The following is a 22839-nucleotide window of genomic DNA, read 5'->3' as shown; positions in this document are numbered from 1 at the left end:
TCAGACTCTGTTATCTTGCTGTTCTTCTATTCTACAGGTGAAGTGAGCTATTTTAACTGCTGGTATTTTTTCATCTAAACTCTCCTCTAATTGCTTAATTAAAGTAAATGGAGAAAGTCATTAACATACAAATAAGAGAAGTATTCATTGGCATTCAATGGTTAAAGTGATTTTAATAAATTTCTAAGTAAATGTGATTTTATAATAATATCACACCACACACACACACACACACACACTAATTAGAAATCCTCAATTAGATTCTGAGAAAAGACTATTATTTTACAAAACATTCTCATTAGCAGCTCACTATGGACTTATTCACATGACACTGAGGTTAGTGAAATTTGGTGCTTACGAAGATATTATGTGCAAAGTCTGGCTGGGTGATGTGCGGTGATACTAAAGAATGAGCTTGTCTCTATTCCTCAGCCTTTGTCCTCACAAAGGTACCATCTACTCCAGTAACTGGTGTGTGACTGTCTTGTCTAAGGATTTGCCAGTCCTGTTGAAAAAGCTAACACCTAAGCTTTTGTTAGGCCAATTGGCTACAAATAAATAAATAAATAGACATATAAATAAACAAACAAATAAATAAATGTTGATAGAACATCCATTGAAAGTGTGACTGTGATACATTTCCTATGGACAGAAGAGAATGCAGACATTAGATAGAGGTAGCATCACTACTTTATTTAATTTTGTAATATGTGGGAAGCTCTCCACTGAGAACAAAGTACTAAAAATAAATGCATTGCTTTTAACATTGGATTTGAATGCCTTATTACTGAGGATTGGTATTTGTTTTTAAGTCATGTAGATCTGGTTACAGAATGGGAGTTATGGGAATGTGTTTATGCCCTGGAGTTAGGCAGCAGTTTCTGAGATAAAACATCAAAACCTGTCAATGACCATAGAAATAAACAACATATCGCAATTGATAATTAAGATGTCAACCCACCAGAGGAGAGACTCTGATGGAGGATAATCCTATCCAGGCAAGGCCTGTAGGACCCTAGATTTTAAAAACTGTTGTTCACATTTGCTAAAGCAAATTGGTGTCTCCCCAACACTTGCATTGTAGTGTGTAATCTCATGTGAAGTGTATATCTAATCTCCTGAAAACATTTCAGTCTTATGGACACATATGTCCGTGGGTTGTCAGGAAGATGACTTTTCATTTACCTATATAATTTTGATGTATAGAATACATGCATCTTAACTAGATCTGTATTTTCCTCAAGGACTGTAGACACTTAAAAGCCTGCTTGACTCCATTTTGCTCAGACTACACACAATTAGTTCACTTTCACCTCAAAGCAAGTTCAAACCGGACTAAAGGCTTTTTGGAAATGGATCATAAGTTTAAAACTTCACAGCTGTGCACAGGGTCAGCATTGCAGATGTCCAACCAGGTTGCTACACAAAGCACCCTAAAAAAAGCAGGCCAATTCTTTGCTTGCCAGTCTGCTAACAATAGACCTACATCTCAGAGTTTGTCACTGAGCATTGTACCCACTCCTGTCTGGTCATGGTCTTACCCCTGTAACCTTGGAACCTTGTGTTGCCTTGGCAGTGGTTCAATTCCCTATCATCACTTGCCCTAGGAATGTGCTTTTGATTACTGAGAGGGAATTCCTGAGTTGGTTTTTTTTTTTTTTTTTTTTTTTGCTTTTAGGCTGCTGTGAAAAGAAGACTTTTTAGCATAGAAAAAAGAAGAAGAGAAGAATCTAGGAAAAATTAGAATTAGGACAAGAAAATCAGACACAAAACAATAAAGAGGCTGATTCTGAAAAACACAGAGTAAGAGAGGTCATTCGTTCGCCTCAGATACCCTAAGAAAAAAGTCCCTCTCACTTGTTGTAGCATCCAATCTGTACCCTAAAGAGGGTCTTGGGACTGTACCCCAAAGTTTCTCATTATAAATCACAAAAATTAAAGAAATACTTAAATTTAAATTAATCTAAAATTTAAATTTTTACCCTTAAAGGAAGCTACCACCAAAATTAAAAGATAACCAAGAGAAGACGGTATTTCAATGTAAGAATCATTTCATATGGAAAATACCTGAGGAATTCTTCAGTGCCAGAATCAAAAGATAGAGAAGAACTCAAGTGGTAGCTCGGTGGCCCAGGTCCAATCCTTAGGAAGATGTCTCCCATTTTAAATCATAGTTAGCACTTCAGTAGACATTTATCCAAAGAAGATGAACAACTGGTCAAAAACACAAGGGAACCCATTTAAGTGAGGGACTACACCAAGAACCCACACTGTAATGACTGCAATATGCACAATAACAGCAATTATTTCTATGGAAAATAAGTGGTGTCAACAGTGGAAAATAATTTGACAACTACTCATCAACTTAAAAAGAGCACTGCCATTTAACCCAGAACTTCGACTGATAAAAATTGCTTACAAAACATTCAAAATATACACACCTAGACAACATTTATATCAATATTACGTTAGCATAACTTATAGTAACTTAAATATAGATATAAGCAAATACTATGAAATGGTGGATTGTGAAGAAATTTGGCCTACAATAAAATATAATATTATATCATTAGATAGGGCTGTTACATACCGTGTCATAGAGTGAATTGAAAAATTAGCTAAATAAAGAGGCCAGGACCAATATGTCTTAGACCATGTGATCACATGTATGTGAAGTGCCCAAACCTGTCAAGATAGTAGTTCTAGAGTCTAGATGAGAATGTCAGAGGCTGCTCATAGGATGGAATTTTTACTGGTCAAAATAACGTTGCCCTAGAACTAGATAACTGTGGTCACATAACTTTGTGAACATAACGGAAAACACCGAGTCACACACTTCCAAAGATTTATTTCCAGATCTATGAATTTCTCATTAGTGAATAATCACATTCCTACTTTTTTCAGCCTGAGGAATTACTTGGTGGATAAATAAAAAAGAAGGTTATCAATTTTATCATGTTATATTATCTGAAAGATAATTTTAAAATAATCACAAGGTCTGATTTATTTGCTGAAAAATTTTCCAAGCCCTCAGCATCCTGCCTCTAATCTCAGGTGACAAATTAGTATACTGAGGAAGTTATAACAGGGTTTGGGACAGCCTTAAATATATGATGGCATTCATTTATGCTTAAATTGTCTACCTCCCAGCACACAAATAATTTTTATATCATAAACTACAATTACTGGTCTCACTTGTCTTAATCTTCCCAAATACACACTTAGCAAAATTAGCTAGGGAAATTCCATTTTTTTTCTGCTTGTTTCTCTTCATCCATGGTAATAAGGATGAAAGGAAAAGGAGTGTATAAATGATTCCCGGAGGCTTATACCATAATGCCATTGTTGTAGGCCCTTTCTATTCCTTGTGTAAGCTCTCTGTAGGAGTTCAGGTGCATGACCCCTGATGTTGATAGGTAAAAACAGTATTAAAGAACTCAGTTATATATACCTTTTTCTGAAGCTGGCTCAGAGAATATCATCAAGATACTTTGTACCAGGAAGGACATGGACTCAGTGCTCTCTTCAAAGGTTTAAAGTGAAATCCTAAGTCAGATGTGATGGTGTGTGAAGATAGTGCCTTGGTTCAGAGAGCAGAAGCTTCATTATACAATTGGTACCTCTATAAATACAGATATGACCAAACTTTCTTTGCTCTTTCAGCCTCATCTTCCTCCCCCTCCCCCTTCTTCTCCTTCTCTTTGTCATGAGAGAGTATAAGGACAAGATAATCATCTGGAAGCCTCAAACCCTCTGGCACCTTGACCTTAATCTTGGACTTTCCGGTCTCCATGGCAGTAAAAAAATGAATGTTTATTGTCGAATCTTCCCAGTGTATTCAACTGTCTTCCTGAACAGACTAGAGCACAAGAGAGGGAAGAGATGGAGGTGATGGTGAAAAATTACAGAGACGAAATAAAGGGTTATATAATGTTATTTTGTTTTCTTTTAGTGCTAGGTCTTGGATTTCCACAGCATTGTGCTTGCTATCTATGGTTTATTAGGTGCTAATAAATGTGTATACTAAATTTAGTGATTTGTAATAATACTACACCGTTATGGATGCTTTTATAAGAAAGAGAATCATATTCTTCATCACAATATGGTTAGTGTAAGCACTATATATATATATATATATATATATATATACATATATGAAGTTTATAGCTTTGCGGGTTGCTGTCATTTTGACTACTAACATTCTGAGAACATACACATTTCCAAGAGGAATCCCCTAGTATATTATTTTCCTAATATTTGCTTTTGCTTGTACAGCTTTGTATTGAACTTATTACTTTAATGTTAGTCTAGTGCAGATGATAGTACTTGCAATTAATAAACACCAAGAATTTCTTAATAAGTGCATATTTCTCATGCCTGTGAGGAAAAATGAGAAAGGGAATGGTAAGTTAAAAGATAAGAAAGGAAAGTAAGAGATGCTGTAGAGTATAGAACATGTTACCAGCTCAGGGAATATTATTCAGTAGAGGGATTATTATAATATATATTTATGTTCCATTTTTATGCTATAGTAAAGCAAAATAATGAAGAAGGCTTATTCATAAAGCATTCATTTACTCAGTTTTATGAAAACCACTCTTCTTTTCAATATTGATTTATATGTATTAGTATGTATTCTTCAGACCCTCTGAATAATTTCTATTTTTCATTCACATGCAGAAATGTTAATTTATTTTCTGGAGGTTAAATGTGTATTTTACTGAAGATAGTAACAATAACATGATGTGTACTTCTGTCCAAACCACAAAATCACATGCTAATTTTGTTCACTTTATGTATCAGTCATCAGTAAATGCAGGGGAAAACAGCATGCAAGAAGCTGACCTTGTTGAATAAACACTATGGAACAATACTTTCTTCCATTAACTCATTTAAGGTTCATACAAGAAGGCAAACAGTCCCAGAGGAAGTAGTACAGGAAGGGAAAGCTGCTGACAGATGGAGAATATGTTTTCTCCAGGGTCAATCTCCCAGATCAGTTATCCAATACCAAATGATCAACCCTCAGCTCCTATGTATAGGTATAAGCTACAACGAAGAGACTCCGAAGGGTGCCCAGGCACGTGCAGGTGTGTATGTGTGTGCATGTGCATATGTGAGAGACAGAGATGAAGACAGAAAGAGACAGACAGACAGACAGATAGACAGGCAGAGACAGAAGACAGAACCTTTAAAGATGCCATGAAGCCATGTAAATGCTGCGTCCTCATGTATAAAATACTCAAAAAAGATTACAAAAAAGGAGGAAAAAGTTGATTTAATTTGTCTAGATGGGAGAAAACATGCAAGACATGTAATTCAATATGCATTTTGTCCTAACAGGAGATGTTATTTACTTGGTTTGCACACTACTGAATAAAGATCGAATACCTGCAACCTTTGCGTCAAATGCACACTTACACCACACGATATGCGACTTACGTTTTCCCCCCTGAGATGTCATGGATCACGAAAGCAACGGCCACCTGCTGCATCTGGCTCCCCTGTTGTCTAGTTCCGCCTGGTAAAGCTTCCCAAACTCAGATCTCTGTTCCAGAGGGCCAACCCTTCTGTACACTAGTTTCATTTCCCCCATGTAGTGAATCAGTTTTCCCAAACACTGTCGACTGACTCATCTGTCCTTTCCAATCTTTTTCTTTCCCCTTTTTATCATATGGAGTAGTCTATATCATTCTGACATTTTCAAGAAGTTTGCATTACTGTGTTATCTCCTTCCTCCTCTCCCCTCTCTTCCTTATCACCTTAGAAACCTTCCCCTCATCTCCTTTCCACTTGAGTAATATGTGCCATTTTTTTAAATAATTTCTTTTATTTCTGAGATTATAACATAATTACATCATTTCTCTGTTCTTTTTCCTCTCTCCAAACCCTCCCATATACCTCTCCATGTTCTCTTTCAAATTTGAAGCCATTTTACATTAATTGTTAATATATGTGTACAGTTATATACATGTAAATCCCTTAACATAATGTGATACACCTGGATAATATTACTTGTAGATATATTCTCAGAATGGTCATTTCAGGTTTATTTACCCACATTCTTCTCTGGCTTCTCTGTCTGCCCTCTCTTGGAATCCTTACTAAGTTTTTATTAAGTGGAGGAGCAGGGGTACAAGCTACGGCTCTTTTTATTTGTTCAGAAACCTCCATACTGATTTACATAATATCTCTAGTAATTTGCACTGCCCTCAGGATTGAATAGGTTTTCTCTTTCCCCACAGCCTTGCCAGCATTTGTTGTGAGATTTATTGTGTATAGTCACTCTGGCTTAGGTAACCAGGCATCTGAAAGGAATGTTGATTTTTATTTCCCTAATGGGCAGGGATGTTGAACACTTCGTAATAATCTTGTGTTTCTTTTTTATGGAATTGTGTGCTTCATTAAGCCATTTGTTCATTGACAACTTAATGTTCTTTTGATCTTTAGCTTTTGTACTTATTTGTAATCTTGCACACTATGAATAAAATCTTTCTGAACTTTTATATACATGTTGTTTTTTCTTGCATATCACTTTAACTTTCTTTGACAAATCTCTGAGAGTGCAGCTGGTGAAACGCATGACAGCTTCATACGTATGTCTTTAAGAGGCTGCCAAAACCATCTTACAGAATAACCCTTGAGCTCTCTTCCAGCTCCTCTGCATATCTATCAGCATATGGTACCACTATTTTAGCGATTTTTTCACTCCGACACAAGGATGGAGTCATTTCATGCTGACATTTTGATTTTTAATTGCATTCTGTAATGACTAATGATGGAAACTGATGTTTGTGTTTGCTGTTCTGGGAAAGAGCTGCTTCTTGTCATCTTTCAACATGAAAATAAACATAAGAGACTAAATAATATTTCCATTTCTTGAATATCCAGAGGAGAGATGATGGCAGGACCCTCCAGGAAAGTGTGTGACCTCTATCATTGTCCTTGGTGCTCACCTCTTTAATCCAGGAAGCAGAGAGCAGGCACTGCCAGGCCTGAGTCACGCTGTTTGATCAGGACAGCTGTCCTGATACTTGTGATTACTGTTGGATTCTTTTTATTTCAAAACTTGGCCAGTATGCTTTTGTGTTGCTCATTTATTTTGCCCTGAGAGAAGCCACATTCTCTTCATCATTTCTCTGTGTTAACAAGGTCAGCACTCCCTGGTCAGACCATCTTGGTGTCTTTCCCCTCTAAGAATGACAGTCACCTAAATTCTGCCACTGCTTATTGCTTCAACTCTACTCTTTTGAGGCTTTTCACACGAATACTGTTGCCAGGTGTCTTAGGGCTTCTATTAGTGTGAAGAGACACCATGACCATGGCAACTCTTATAACTGAGGAGGTGGCTTCAGTGGTTCAATCCATTAGCATCATAGCAGGGAGCACGGCAGCCTGCAGGCAGACATGGTGCTGGTGACATCTTGATCAGAAGGCACCATGGAGTAGACCGGGACACTCGGCAGTATTCTGAGCAAAGCGAACCTCAAAGCCTTCCGCCACAATGGTACACTTCCTCTAACAAGGTTATATCTACGTCCAAAAAAGCCTCGCCTCCTAATAGGGCCACTCCCTATGAGCCTATGGGAGCCAATTCCATTCAGACTCATCAGGTTTCATTTTATAATGTCATTTTCATCACTACTAGCCCAGAGGAGAGCCACGCTGAACTTTAACGTGATGCGCCACTGCTCTCGATAGCACACGCTTCCTGGTGTGGATAAATATTATGAGCTTTCTATCCTTCCATGTTATATCCTTGCTACCCACTTCTGCTACTCTGAAATACTATTTCCACCATCTGCTGTGTAATTCTGCTGTTTCTGTTTCACTTAGTCGGTAACACTTAGTTTCTAGGCTTCTGCAGCAGCCCTAGTAGCAAATCCTCATAATCATGTTAGGTGCTTGACAAGCAGTTATAGCCCATATTCTAGAGAAGAAAAGGATTCTCTGATCAATTTCCCTACTCTCTGTTATATTAATCAAAAGCTTATGTACTCCAATAAGCCTCTCCACTACCACAATAACTTAAATCAGACAAAATCAAACCGAATTAGAAGAAGCCGAGGTTTAATGGAGAGAAATGTGCCCTGAAGCCTTTCCAAGGCTCCCAGAGAGATGAGAAAGGAAGACTGGAAAACCACATGTTTGGTTTTTTAGGGGGAATGGGTGGCAGTTTAAATACCCTTTGGAAGTTGTCTTGAGCATCTCTGGGGAGGGGTCATTGTTTGGTGGACTTTCTTGGGTGCAGAGTCTGGGCTGAGGCAACTCCCAGTGAAGGGGGCTTGGGATGGAACTTCCACCTGAACATTCCAGACTCTTTAGATATAAGATGCCAGGGCTTGGGGTGATGCTTTTACATAATTAAATGTAAATAATTAAAACCTCCCATAAGATATTTTTACATTCATAATCCACTGGTATAATACATGTTTCCTGATGGTAAGTTCTGCAGCTTTCTGAAGCTGTGATCCCTTCCCTGCAGAGGCAGGTGGATCTCAGTGAGTTCGAGACCAGTCTGGTCTACAGAGCGAGCACCCAGGGCAGGCTCCAAAGCTACACAGAGAAACCCTGTCTTGAAAAACAAAACAAAACAAAACAAAACCCTACAACAACAATAAAAAACTAAGTATAAAATCCCTATCATTTACAAGGAATCTGCTAACACATTAGGAAATCTAAGGAACACACCCTCTGTTTGATCCTCAGAATTGTAGGCTAAGTTTGTAGATGCTAACATAAGCTCATTACAGGAGTGGGCGCATGAGATGGTTATACCTAGGCTGACACAGCTGAAATTACTCTAGGTGGACGGAACTTCCAGGAGCTGCCCATTCCTCATTAAGAAGGCACAATGGGAGTTCTTGCTTGAACAAGATATGGGTCTTTTCTTCAAGGGAATTCATTGAAATCTTGCCTGGCTGGGGAAGTTACTGCATCTGGTGCTCGCTCTGTAGAGCAGGCTGGCCTCGAACTCACAGAGATCTGCCTGCCTCTGCAATTCTAATTATGATGATCATTTTTAAATTGCCTCACCTGAGTAATCAAGCTTAGCTAAAACTATGCAATATGACTATGATTTTTCTTTTCTTCACTGTCCCTCCCTCACCTCTCTCTTTTCTTTTTTCCTTCCTCTTTTACCTTATATATTTTGATAAAGTCTTTCTGTGTATGAGCCCAACCTAGTCTTGAACTTGGCCTTGATTGCCCCCGACTCCCCACATGAAGGGGTTACAGACAGGCATGTACTTGCTGTTACAGTTATTTCCCTGTGTGTCTTAAACAGCTCATATACTCTAGCAACCCTTCATTCTCACCCTTTAGCACATTATTCCAGTACACAATGTTGCCTGGTTTATGTTGGACTATCAGGTTGGAATAGAGTTTCCTGCGCTCCACTATGTTATTGGTGTGTGATGAGAATCAGTGCAGCTATAAAGTTACCTTACAAATTTGACTTTCTGGGCTATTAAAAATGTTCAAGCTGGGTCTACAAGGAAGCAGATTCTGTGATAAATGTAATGGACTAGTAGAATGTACTTACAGGGATCAGACATTTAGAGAAGAGAGGAAGGAGGCAGGATTTTACAGATTTAGCGGAAACTAATCTCAATAAAAGCCAGAGATGACCATCTGCAGAAACATTAAGATAAGCAACCCTTCAGAGATTGTCCAAGTAACTTTTCTTATTGTCTTGATAAAATGCCATTATGAGGACAAGACACCTTATGATAGAAAACATTTAATTTGGGGTGTCATAATTTTAGAGGGTTAGAATCCACAGCATCATGGAAGGGAGCATGGTAGGAACATTCAGGCCTGATGCTGGAGAGTAGATGAGAACTCATTTCTCAAGCCAGAACAATCACACGCACCCACATACGCGCACACGCGTGTGCACAAACACACACACACACACACACACACACACACACACACACATGGGGGGGGACGACTTCAGGACTCTACACTCCAGTGATATACGTCCTTCAATAAAAGCACACTTCCTAATCCCTCCCAAACATTTCCACCAAATGGAGAACCAAACATTAAATATATGAGCTCTTTAAAGATATGCCTGAATGGGGACCATGGTGATTCAAACACCACAGGGATGCTCTGGTATAGATGCTACCTCACCTGAGAAGGAAGCATGCGTCGCAGGTATGGTTACCTTCAGTTACCTGCTTTGTATGGAGTAATGTCCTAGAGCTCTTTTAGCGGTCTTACGCGGGACCTGGAATATTGTTCCAAAGGGGCACATGTAGCCGCTTCTCATTTCAGTTTAAAATGTGTGCAATCGTATACTCTGTGCATGCATCTAAGTTTATTCAGTCTCATCTATATATGGATATATGCATGTCTATGCAAAAATATACATATAAATTCATTTCACCAAACATAATGTTGGCATAAATAAACTTATGCTCATAACTTTGTATTTTAGCTCATATAACTCTGGGATAGATTCATAAGCGTGAGCCTGCTACCTTGAAGTATGAATACATATGCAATTTTGTTAAATATTTTCAATAACTTCTTCCTAGTACCTCCGCTGTGTGCAATTCCCACAGACAGTATTGGAGATTCTTGTTTAATCACTGTGGCATCGAAAGCTTGGACTAAACTTTGATTCCTTTCTGATACATGAGAAATAATTTCTCAGTGTGACTTTTGCTTTTATTTTTAGAATATAATTTAATTACACCATTTTTCTCTTCCCTTTTCTCCCTTCAAACCCTACTAAAGAACCCTTGTGGTCTTTCAAATTTATGGTCTCTTTTTCATTCCTTGTTATGATGTGTTTGTGTGTGTGTGTGTGTGTGTGTACATACATATACATATTCCTAAGTGTAACCTTTCCGGTCTTAGAATGCTCCTTGTCTGTATGGTTTTCTGGGCTGACCTTTTGTTTTTGGACAGCCCACGGCCATGTGCTTCCCTGGAGAAGAGCATTTTCTCCTCTTTGTGTAGTGTTGCAGCGTCATGGCTTCCCCTGTCCACTTTGACATGACTTCTGGTGTTGTCTTTGTTTAGCTATTGTTTAAACATCCCTGTTGGTAAGTCTTTGTGTGTGTAGCTCTGACATTCAGTTTAACTTTTTATCTGCATTTCACCTGTTGTAAATGATCCCGAGAACATCTTCACGTGGGCAGGAATTGCTTAGACTTTCTACTATCTCTTCATATTTCTTTTTCCTTTTTTTTTTAGATTTTTTTTATTGAAAAAAAAATTCCGCCTCCTCCCAGCCTCCCATTTCCCTTCCACTCCCCCCACTCCTCTCCTCCTCCCTCTCCAGTCCAAAGAGCAGTCAGGGTTCCCTGCCCTGTGGAAAGTCCAAGGTCCTCCCCCCTCCATCCAGGTCTAAGAAGGTGAACATCCAAACTGACTAGGCTCCCACAAAGCCAGAACATGAAATAGGATCAAAATCCAGTGCTATTGTCCTTGGCTTCTCAGCAGCCCTCATTGTCTGCCATGTTCAGAGAGTCCGGTTTTATCCCATGCATTTTCAGTCCCAGTCCAGCTGGCCTTGGTGAGCTCCCAATAGATCAGCTCCACTATCTCAGTCCCCAGTTAGTTCCTTGGACAGCTGAGGATAGGGAACCCGAAATAGCCTTATCCTATAGCCATACTGATGAATATCTTGCATATCACCATAGAACCTTCATCTGGCGATGAATGGAGATGGAGACAGAGACCCACATTGGAGCACCGGAATAAGCTCCCAAGGTCTCTTCATATTTCTAACTCAACTTTCCTTAAGGTTGTTCTTTTTAATGCCCCCCTTTTCTTTCGGAGTGTTTTTGTACATTGTATATAGTAACCTCTGTGACATCATTGTAAATCATTTGCTCTTTACTTTTGCCTTTGTCTTTTAACTTGACAGGAGGAATTTTTTTTTTTTTTGCTATGCAAGCCTGTGTTTTAATGGATCTGAACATTTTCGCATCTTGTCTCTGTATTTGGAGAGGAACTATATCCTCGCATGCAGTATAGAAGACACACGGTTATTTTGAGTAGTCTGGCTCTGTACCAAAAGCCTGCATGTGACACTCCAGAGAACGTTCTCTACTTCACTCCAAAACTCTTAGGCACATTCCCGTCTGTATTTTCTGTCTCAATGCCTTGATTTGGAGGAATCTTTGTTTGTGCCTGTGATGATGAGGCAGGATGCAAAGACAGGAAAATTGCTGAGTCGTGGAAAGGAGCCCCCTCATCTAAGAGTCTGGTTGAAGCTTCCCGCTAGCAGAGAATTAAGATTATCCACACAACTAGCAACATTTGCTTAAGGAGTTTTCTCCCTTCCCAGCTGTAAACTTCCAATTCTTTAGAAATTGTAGCAGAAACCCCTATTCATTAAATTGACATGTTGTAAACCCCTTTCTCCAACCTAGTATACTCTGATGTGCCTTATCTCATGGAAATCACCCCCTACACATGCTTGGAACAATTCTCTGGTGTGACTTTTCAGGAAGAAAGAGAAAAAGGCAGAAAAGTTTTTCATCTACCTTTTAAAACAGAACCCAAATGCCACCAACATGGTTTTTGTGACTGATATTAGGACATGTGTGACTCTCCTTTGAGAAGTTTGTGCCCACATGTTGGCAACATCTTTCCCTGAGTGTGTCTCTTTCTCTTAAGCCTTGTGCTTAAAATTTGTTACAAATGATTTTCAAAAAATTATAGCTGTTGTCTGCGGTGACATCATGTTCTTGGGTGTGCTTCATCCTTTCCCTGAGCACCCACATAAACCCCATCTCAGTTTAAATCTGGCTCATTTTGAAATATTTTTTCATTTCATATTATTTCAAGCAAAGGTTCCATTTTTTCCTGAGTGGAAATCCCTAAAAGGGAACTCCTCCTAGTACTAGTCAGGGTGATAAGGACAATGGTGTAATTGTGCCTTTTTCACTGCCCCCACTGAGAGAAAAGGAAGGAGCAATTCACTTTGCAGGTATTTCTGCCATTAGTATAATTTATTAGGGCGCTTTTAGGACATGTCACCCCGACTCCATTTTGAGGACTATTCCAAGCCAGACCTTCCTCCAAGGCAAGTTCGAGACAAATGCAACAAACTTCTCCTGGGAGCTTAGGATTGGGCAGAAAAAAGATTCCCTGACTGCATTGGTACATCTAGCTCTCACCTTTGAAATACAAAGCCCTGGAGAGTTGATGTAGCTTGTCTCTACTATCTCATTAAGTTGATAAAGCATGGTGACTATGCTCATGTTGGCTTCTTATTCCAATTTGCCACTATGCAGCAGAGTTATATATAGCTCACATCTTGACAATTTTAGAGACTTATGCAAGTTCCAGTTTTATTTTCATGTCTTTGATGAATTGACAATTTAGTAGATGATATGGGGAATAAATTCAGTGCCACTTTTTTTTGACAAAGCTATCTCGTCTACCCGTTAGTTTTTAAAATAATACATTTCCTGACAGTATTGAAATCAGTCTTTAAATAATTATTCATCGGCATTTATATCTTTTGCCTAAAGTTGAAACATACTATTGTTGATAAAAATAAAAATTTTCGGTCAAAGTAAAGCATAAGGAATCATGGTGTCAGTAGATTTTAAAAGCACACTGTTAATCTAGGGTGGAAGAGCAAATGTTTCAAATAGTCGACCACAGACATCTATCATCAGCTGTGCAGAGTGGTCCCTTATCCAAAACAATGAGCAAGCAAATCACCTTCTGATTCTAGACGCTTTGGGGGTTAATCGATAATAACTGTGAATTGAGATGAAGGTATTCACAATCCTGAGATTAATGGGATTTTTGTGATGTTTTATCATGAAACATGATGGTGTGTCTTTGTATAAATGCATATGTTCTGTGGATTTTATGTTCCTAAGTTCATTTAGTCATATTTTCAATATCTGTGAAATCAGTATGGGTTTTCTTCAGGCCTTCTAAGAGGATATGGCATGTTAAAACACAATTTTAGTCCCTTGTCACTCTTAATTGAGCTCTCAGTAGGTCATGATTTATTATGGTACCAATGTGCTTTTCAATACTGTAAGAAATGTAGGGTATATTTAAACTAGTTGGTTCTGTGACAGGCACACAATTTCATTTAATATTATGCATTACATTATTATTTGTTGACATATTATTCTCTAATTTAGATTTCTCTTGTCTTATGTGTAAATGTTAAAATCATCTACACAATTAATTTATGTTAATATTGAAAACATACTGACTTTCCCTTTCCTCCTCCGGTTGTCCCTCCTTTCCTCTGCCTTCTTGCCTTGTCTGTCAGCTGACAGATGACTGTATATTTTTAAGACTTGAGTTGATTCTTCAGCCATCTCCCCTTCAATCTGAGGTGTTGTCTTTATCAGCTAGGAATGTGCTTATTTCTGAGTCAGTGATGGGCTCCGGCCACAAGTGGTACGAGGTATACACACTCCCCCACAGGCCTTCCTCTTTTTCCTTCTGTCGCTGCCTCTCCTGGAGAGTTAATCTATCTTATTTCCAAATAAACTCCCTCTCAGCATTCTCGATTGCTTCTGTTTGTGGAAAATTCCACAAAGTGTTTTTCTAGACTAGATATTTTTTTGAGTAAGCAGAAAGAGAAAGGGAGTAAAGGAGGGTCCCTAATTCTTGTATATCTTCATACCACTGTGTGGGGTTGGCTGGTAGACTTTATGTTTCTCATATTCTTTTGGCTTTGCTGCCATGATAAGCACAGGGGAAAGGTTAAAACTATTCTCTGTTTCTTAGATCAGAGGTAGCTAAGTGCAGGGTATTTTTGATTGAGGGGTACAGTTGGAATATTAAATGGAGGTTATGCACCTGGTGGATACAATGGTTGGGTTTAATATGATTATCTCTTTGTTCATCTCCTTCAAACATATGTCATGTTATAAAGATTATGCATATTGAACCTGTTCAAACTCTACTGGGGTTATTGAACAGGTCAGTAGGTACATCTCAACCTGTTTTGTTTATTTACATGTTTGTTCTGTGAGCAAACTTTCAAAACAATTTCCCCCTTAGTGTCACCTGCCAAGTCATCAGGTGGCCTGGGTTACAGTCCCGTGATCCTAAGTGACTAGGACACTTCAGGAGAGGAGGGGCTTCACCTCAGCACAATGTTGCTGAGGACTGGAGTTCCAAGTGCAGGAATGGATGGATACCAGAGCGCCAGGTCTACAGAAGAGCCGCTGTACTAACTGTTCCTTTAAACGGAGGCTTCCAGTGTCACTCAGTCCAGCAAAATCTGAGTGGCCACAGTTAGGACTTTGTAAGAAGAAAAGAACACACACACAGTGACACTTTAGACCCTTTGTTTGTCCATGCTTGGTTTGGAAACCAGATTCACTGCATTTAACATCACACTGTGCGGTGATGCTGGCCTGCTTCATACTTCTTGATTATTTCATTCATAAAGTTGGAGGTTAAGGAGAATTTTTTATAATTCTCCTTCTTGATAATAATCTTTGCCTTGGCCTTTTAATGTTTCAAATGTTTGAAATAATTTTCCCATATCCGAAATAATTTGGGGGTCTTACTGAAGTGCATAATAAATAAAAAGATGTTTCCAAACAGTAATTTCCCTTATTCTAATACCATTTATTATTTAGGTATTTATTGAATAACTGTTTTTTATATCAAGATTTTTAATGCTTGGAGAAACAAAGTTACAGCAAAAATGACATCATGGTTGCATTGGTTTAGGTATTTTGTTTCCATGTACAATGGCAGGTTGAAGTCAGGGAGAGATTTGTAACAACATTAATGCCATTTTAGAGAGCAAATTGCCACTGGGCATTTTGCTTTCAGCTAGTGAGGTCTCTGTCATCTATAGCGACAACGTCACCAAGGAAATGGGCACTTGCTTTTTTATTCCTGTGTGATCTGACTGAATTAGTTATATAAACAGAGATAGGTAGCATCAATTTTTTACAAAACAGAATTCAAGCTGCTCTGATTAAAATTGCCAGCATGTTCTTCTTTGCTGGTCATATAGTTTCCCCCCTCTTCATTTGCAAGTTATTTTTCAAAGTTAGATCTTCCATAATTAAATTTATTATGAAATGCAGACACAGAAGAAATTTACTAGTCTTATCTAACAAGAATTTTTTTAGAACAAAACTATCAGAATGTTTGCACCTGTAAGCGTTATGCTTATGTTAGTCAAACTGTTGCGAGTATAAAAGGGAAACCATTTCTCATATTTAAAAAACCTCAATGAGTCAATAAATCCAAAGTATTTGAGCTTCGCGTTTCTCTTGCCTGTTGCACATTAATTCTGGTGGGTTCTCATGGCAACTCAAATTCACTCTAAAATCCCATTTTTCCTATTATTTCATTCATGTCTGCTACATTGCAAGACACTTAGGGGAAGAGATTATGGCTTATTCATCTTTCCATCCATGGTGATTTTAATTCAGCGCACAGTAGAGCTTTCATGAATATTTATTGAATAATAAGCCTGCCTTTCCTCCCAGGCTGCCAAATTCAGTTTATTATACTGTCAGTCCCTCGGATTTCCAAACTCAGTATAATTCGTGCCTTCTAAACGCAACTACCCCCAAACTACACAAATTCCAAATGACTTTCAAAGATGCCTTCTCTGTTCGTAGCCCAGTTTACTAGTTGGAGAATTTTCTGTTCTCTGACATTAACACATCCACTTCTGGCTCTGTTGGAGTCTCTTCCCTTTCTGATCCCCCTCAAACTCCTCTGCCAGATGGCATGCACTGAAGACATACAGTAATTGTAAGACTTTCTACATTCTTAGTCTTTGCTTCTGTAGTCTTCTGCAGTGCGGGCCTGGGTCTGCTCTTTGGGGAGAAACACGAGGACTCTCCTATTCCCCCATCTTTGTATTGAGTGTGTATAGTTTGGGAAATAGTTTCCTAGACCTTAATGCTAACTTTGATTTTTATTTTCTAAATGATCTTTTATTAGTTCGTTGTCACAAGGCATCACACAGTAACAGGTTCTGGCACGTGTGTGCTCATTTTCCAAAGGAATTTCTTTGTGAATTTGTTCATTTGCTTAAAATCGAATTCATCGGGAATGAAGAGGCTCCACATTATATGAGCATGCTTGCCCTTGAGGCTGCGCTATCGTCTGAACTATTGCTCAGAAGATGCTATCAGTAGATACCAGTAACGGTATCAGTAAAGTAGCTACTGCAGCCAAAGTCTTCATTCTTTGTGATCTTGTCCTTTTGAGAGTCACACACACTTTGTCTCAGTACATCAAACTACGTGATTTTTCAACATGCTTTGCCATGGTATATAAACTGTGTTCTACATACAGCATTTCCCTATATGCCATCTCTTTCTCTTCAAGTTCCATGTGTTCAAAGTTTCTTATATTTTATTGTCTCTGTTATGCCATTTGCTGTATTGTATTGCTTGGCTTCTTCACATTTGTGAAGGAATTCTTTTGCCTGAGTTATTGTGGTTCCAATCATTCATCTACTCATTGAAAATATTACCAAACTCCTAGAATATTCAATCCACCATTCATTGGTATGACATTGATCAACTTAATTTGGTCAGAGTTGTATTATCTAAACCCCTGGGTTCAACAAATGTGAGGATTCAGAGATATCTTGTCAACCAGAGAACTGGTTTACAAAGCACACTTAATTTAAAAAAATGATTCTACATCCATATGCATTGCAGTAGATTATTGAAAGAGTTTGTTAGTTAATATGCTGCTAAGAAGTAAATCGACACAGGATTATGGGATGTTAGCTGATGGGTTTGAATTTTGTAGGAGAAAGGCTATGTTGAATAGAGTAACGCTCTGTGGGTATGAGAAAGCAAACTGTGTCAGACATACTGATCAGAAAGAAATCCATCAACAAGAAGTGAGACAGCAGCTGTCTTTAGTGCTGAAGAAATTCTGAGGACATTGTGATTGGAAGAGAGAGATAGCCATTGTAGTATTTCGAATAGTTTAGAGGTGTAAAAATTGCTTTAGGGCTGATTCATTCAAGATCTTGTAGATCATAGTAATAAAAGAAGGATTTCTCTCTGCAAAGAATGATATAAGAAATGGGCATATAATTTTCAGAACAGTACATACTCTGTCTAATAGGTCAGGAAAAGGTTGACATGGGCAAATAATCAGGACGACTCAGACACGCTATGATGACTAAGACTAAGATGATCCATATATAGATGTAGCAGGGAGTCTATTTCTTATAAGACACTTCGAGTGCCACTCACTAAAACTGTCTGTGGTTCAAACATAAAATTATAAGTTTTAAATATGACTATAAACGCTTGAGCAATTTAAAGAATGAGATGGAAAACATTTTTTTTAAATATCACTTTTAACAGAAAGAGTAGTGATATCAAGAGTATTGTGAGCTTTATTACATGCATGTTAAGTGGTATGAGGTGCCAAAGTGGTAGGAGCGAGCTCAAGAAGAAATTGGAGAGAGAAAAGCCATGGCTGCAAGTATCAATTTTCTGAAGATGTTTTTGGTTAAAATTAGAGCAGATAGGCACAAATTAACTACAAAGAGATAAGAGACAGAGGTTTTCCAAGTTAAGGATATTATTTCTAAATGCTCAGCCAATAGCTCAGGATTATTACTAACTCTTTATTAGCTCTTACGTTTTAAATTGATCCATATATCCTTATTTATGCTCTGCCACATGGTGGTACCTTTTTTAACATAGTATATTCATCTCCTGCGCCCTTTGAGTCTACCCGCAACTCCTGACTCTGCCCTTCTCCTTCCCATGATCTTTTGTTTGGTCACCCCACCTATAATTCCTGCCTGGCTACTGTCCAATCGACATTTTATTAAACCATTTCGAGTGACAAATCTTTACAGCGTACAAGAGAATTATTCCACAGTCGATGGGGCCTAGAAACCTTAGACCACAGCTCTACTCAAAACTTGAATTTTTCAGCTTGGATCGATCTTGTACGGCTCTTGTGTGGGAAACAACTGCTGGCGTGGTATCATGTGTACACAGCCACGTCGTGTTGAGAGCATTTCATAACTTTCCTCCTCGTCTTCCTGATCTTGCATTTATTTGACTTCCTGTTACCTGAACCTTGATGGTGGATGTAGATATAGATGTTATAGATGTCCTATCTACGAATGGATACCCAAAGACACATATTCTTAGTGTTTTGAACGTTATGTCTATGAACTGTCCACTTTATACTGCAATAAGAAGCTTCACAGACCAAGATTAGGAACAACACCATCCTCTAAATATGAATATAAATATTTAAGAGACAGCTTGACAACATGACCACTTTTAAAAATGACATCACTTTTAAAAATGACATCCTCTTCTGGAATCTACGACTTCTCTAGTCGCAGGTTATGGCCATGTTTACAGCATCAGATATGAATTCCCTCCTATGCAACAGAGCCCAAGTCCAATAAATAGAGTATATGGTTGCTCCCATAAATAAGCTTGCCTCTATTGCACTAATCGTCACATCTTGCCTGACTAGCTAGTTTTGTAACATTCAGGGTCAGAACTGGAAAAACCAGCAATGCCCTTTATTTGCCTGTAGCCTTCATAGCACCGTTAGCACTCTGGGGTAAGCCAGCAGGAGCATTTCCTGGGAAGCACAAGTTTGATTTCTCTGTGTCCTGAAACAAATATTTGTTGTGTCTTTAGAAATATGATCTTCCCTCTTGTTTTCTGGGCAATCAAGAGCTATGGCAACATCCTGTGCAGTTGAGTGTGCCCCTGAGGTATTTCCTACCAATAACTCATAGGGAATAATCCCTGCCTGGCCCTGAGAGTATCATTTAATAATGCATGTATTCTAGAAACAGCAGTGCTCACTAATGTGTGAAACTTCTCTTCAAATTCCTTTTAAAGCACTACATTTCAAATAAACTTGCAAACTACTGGATTTTTTTAATAAAGCTTCTTCATAGAGCCTTAGCTTTAGTTAACTTGTCCCCCACCAGTCCTTTTCTCCACCCTGCGGTCACCATCCCCACTTTTAAATTTTTGTTCCTTATTCTTTTATGGTTTTGATTGTGAGCCTAACCTTTAATGGCTGAGCCATTTCTCTAGCCCCTCCCCTTATTCTTTTATATTATACATTTTCTAGTATCTCCTCTTACCATATTTTTACTTGGATCACAGATTATAAATTCCAAATAGTTTCTTTATGCACACTTCATTTTGGTTAAGTCTTCCCCTAGACCTTGATTTCTCATTTCCGTAAGTCTACTGCCTACTTAAGCCCTTCTTCTCAAAAGCACTCCCCTTCTTCACTTTAAACTCACGTATATTCTATAGCCTCTGCTTTATAAATACACATATTTTCATTATCCATCTGTCAGTTGATGGACATCATGGCCCTAGGCTTGAACTGAAGTCACACAGTGAGACTATTGGTTTCATCATCCATCTGTGTGTGTGGATGCAGGAAGTGAGTATGGACCCAGTGCAAGGAGCTTTGTGAATGTTAACAGAATTTGAGGTTCTGTTTTCAATCAATGGCCGTGGATATGAGAGCATTTCAGGAGGCAGAATGACTGATGTAGAGATGAATATGACAAGTAGAGCCTTCCTGAAATAGAATGTGAACTTTCTGCACACAATTAATTTCTAAAAATAATGATTTTAGGAATGTTTTACACTCATTTTTATCCAGGGGATGTTCTTAAAAATGTCTTTATCTGCTATTGGATGGTAAGATACTTTTTTTCTCTCTATCTGGTTTAATCTCAGTTCATTACTATTTGCTTGCATTTAATAAAACTAGACTCAATTGAATAGAGTATTCTATATCCCAATACTGTTATTATTCAGTGACATGAATTATTTTTATAATTTCACATTACATTCTATTGACAGGGACTTAGCTCAAAATACTGTTAGCACGAGCAGAGTATTGTAACTTCAGGCCTGGTTCCCTACAATTCAAGAGAAAATTTGAACGTTTATTTTACAAATGCAAAATATATATCTTTTATTATTATTATTTATTTATTAAAGATTTCTGTCTCCTCCCCGTCACCGCCTCCCATTTCCCTCCCCCTCCCCCAATCAACTCCCCCTCTCCCTGCTCTGTGGGGAGTCCAAGGACCTTCCACCTCCTTCCAGGTCTAGTAAGGTAAACATCCAAACTGCCTAGGCTCACACAAAGCCAGTACGTGCAGTAGGATAAAACCCATTGCCATTGTTCTTGAGTTCTCAGCAGTCCTCATTGTCTGCTATGTTCAGCGAGTCCGGTTTTATCCCATGCTTTTTCAGACCCAGTCCAGCTGGCCTTGGTGAGTTCCCCATAGAACATCCCCATTGTCTTAGTGTATGGGTGCACCCCTCGCGGGCAGTCCTGAGTTCCTTGCTCATGCTCTCTCTCCTTCTGCTCCTGATTTGGACCTTGGGGTTTCAATCCGGTGCTCCAATGTGGGACTCTGTCTCTGTCTCCTTTCATCGCCTGATGAAGGCTAATATCCAGGAGGTTGACTATATGTTTTTCTTTGGGTTCACCTTCTTATTTAGCTTCTCTAGGATCACGAATTATAGGCTCAATGTCCTTTATTTATGGTTAGAAACCAAATATGAGTGAGTACATCCCATGTTCCTCTTTTTGGGTCTGGCTTACCTCACTCAGGATAGTGTTTTCTATTTCTATCCATTTGCATGCAAAATTCAAGAAGTCATTGTTTTTTACTGCTGAGTAGTACTCTAATGTGTATATATTCCATACTTTCTTCATCCATTCTTCCATTGAAGGGCATCTAGGTTGTTTACAGGTTCTGGCTATTACAAACAATGCTGCTATGAACATAGTTGAGCATATATTTTGTTGTATGATAGGGCATCTCTTGGGTATATTCCCAAGAGTGGTATTGATGGATCCGGGGGTAGGTTTATCCCGAATTTCCTGAGAAACCGCCACACTGCTTTCCAAAGTGGTTGCACAAGTTTGCATTCCCACCAGCAATGGATGAGTGTACCCTTTACTCCACAACCTGTCCAGCAAAGGCTATCATTGGTGTTTTTTATTTTAGCCATTCTGACAGGTGTAAGATGATATCTCAAAGTTGTTTTGATTTGCATTTCCCTGATTGCTAAGGAGGTTGAGCATGACCTTAAGTGTCTTTTGGCAATTTGAACTTCTTCTGTTGAGAATTCTCTGTTCAGCTCAGGGCCCCATTTTATAATTGGGTTGATTAGCCTTTTACAGTCTAGTTTCTTGAGTTCTTTATATATTTTGGAGATCAGACCTTTGTCTGTTGCAGGGTTGGTGAAGATCTTCTCCCAGTCAGTGGGTTGCCTTTTTGTCTTAGTGACAGTATCCTTTGCTTTACAGAAGCTTCTCAGTCTCAGGAGGTCCCATTTATTCAAAGATGCCTTTAATGTCTGTGCTGCTGGGGTTATATGTAGGAAGAGGGCTTCTGTGCTCATGTGTTGTAGAGTACTTCCCACTTTCTCTTCTATCAGTTTCAGTGTGTTCAGACTGATATTGAGGTCTTTAATCCATTTGGACTTGAGTTTTGTGCATGGTTATAGATATGGATCTATTTTCATTCTTCTACAGATTGACATCCAGTTTTGCCAGCACAATTTGTTGAAGATTCTTTCTTTCTTCCATTGTATACTTTTAGCTCCTTTATCGAAAATCAGGTGTTCATAGGTTTGTGGGTTAAAGTCCTGGTCTTCTATTCGATTCCATTGGTCGACTTCTCTGTTTTTATGCCAATACCAACCTGTTTTCAATACTGTAGCTCTGTAATAGAGTTTGAAGTCAGGGATGGTAATGCCTCCAGACGATCTTTTATTTTATAGGATTGTTTTGGCTATCCTGGGTTTTTTTGTTTTTCCATATAAAGTTAATTATTGCCTTCTCAAGGTCTGTGAA

General features: G+C 38.6%; 1 long non-coding RNA gene across 1 annotated transcript; it reads left to right on the top strand.

Annotated features, from left to right (window-relative positions):
* The first annotated feature begins 1702 nt into the window (after positions 1-1702).
* LOC142839667 (uncharacterized) lies at positions 1703-6066 on the top strand. Its single transcript, XR_012908801.1, has 3 exons — positions 1703-1812; positions 3722-3922; positions 5344-6066. It is a non-coding gene; the product is annotated as an uncharacterized LOC142839667 (long non-coding RNA).
* The last annotated feature ends 16773 nt before the right edge of the window (positions 6067-22839 follow it).

Source organism: Microtus pennsylvanicus, chromosome 22, assembly GCF_037038515.1.
Source record: "Microtus pennsylvanicus isolate mMicPen1 chromosome 22, mMicPen1.hap1, whole genome shotgun sequence".
Taxonomy (NCBI): Eukaryota; Metazoa; Chordata; class Mammalia; order Rodentia; family Cricetidae; genus Microtus; species Microtus pennsylvanicus.
This window is presented reverse-complemented; position numbering and strand designations above follow the sequence as displayed.